Source organism: Salvelinus fontinalis, chromosome 16, assembly GCF_029448725.1.
Source record: "Salvelinus fontinalis isolate EN_2023a chromosome 16, ASM2944872v1, whole genome shotgun sequence".
Taxonomy (NCBI): domain Eukaryota; kingdom Metazoa; phylum Chordata; class Actinopteri; order Salmoniformes; family Salmonidae; genus Salvelinus; species Salvelinus fontinalis.
The window spans coordinates 52,315,468-52,315,808 of record NC_074680.1 but is presented as its reverse complement, the minus strand read 5'-3'; positions in this window follow the sequence as shown (position 1 = coordinate 52,315,808).

Below are 341 nucleotides of genomic sequence, written 5' to 3'. Positions count from 1 at the left end.
GTCCCAGAGGAGGTGTGAAACCCTGCTCCAGACATCAGGGTAAGTCAGAGTAACACGGAGGTCCCAGAGGAGAGGTGTGAAACCCTGCTCCAGACATCAGGGTAAGTCAGAGTAACACGGAGGACCCAGAGGAGAGGTGAAACCCTGCTCCAGACATCAGGGTAAGTCAGAGTAACATGGAGGTCCCAGAGGAGAGGTGAAACCCTGCTCCAGACATCAGGGTAAGTCAGAGTAACACGGAGGTCCCAGAGGAGAGGTGAAACCCTGCTCCAGACATCAGGGTAAGTCAGAGTAACACGGAGGTCCCAGAGGAGAGGTGAAACCCTGCTCCAGACATCAGG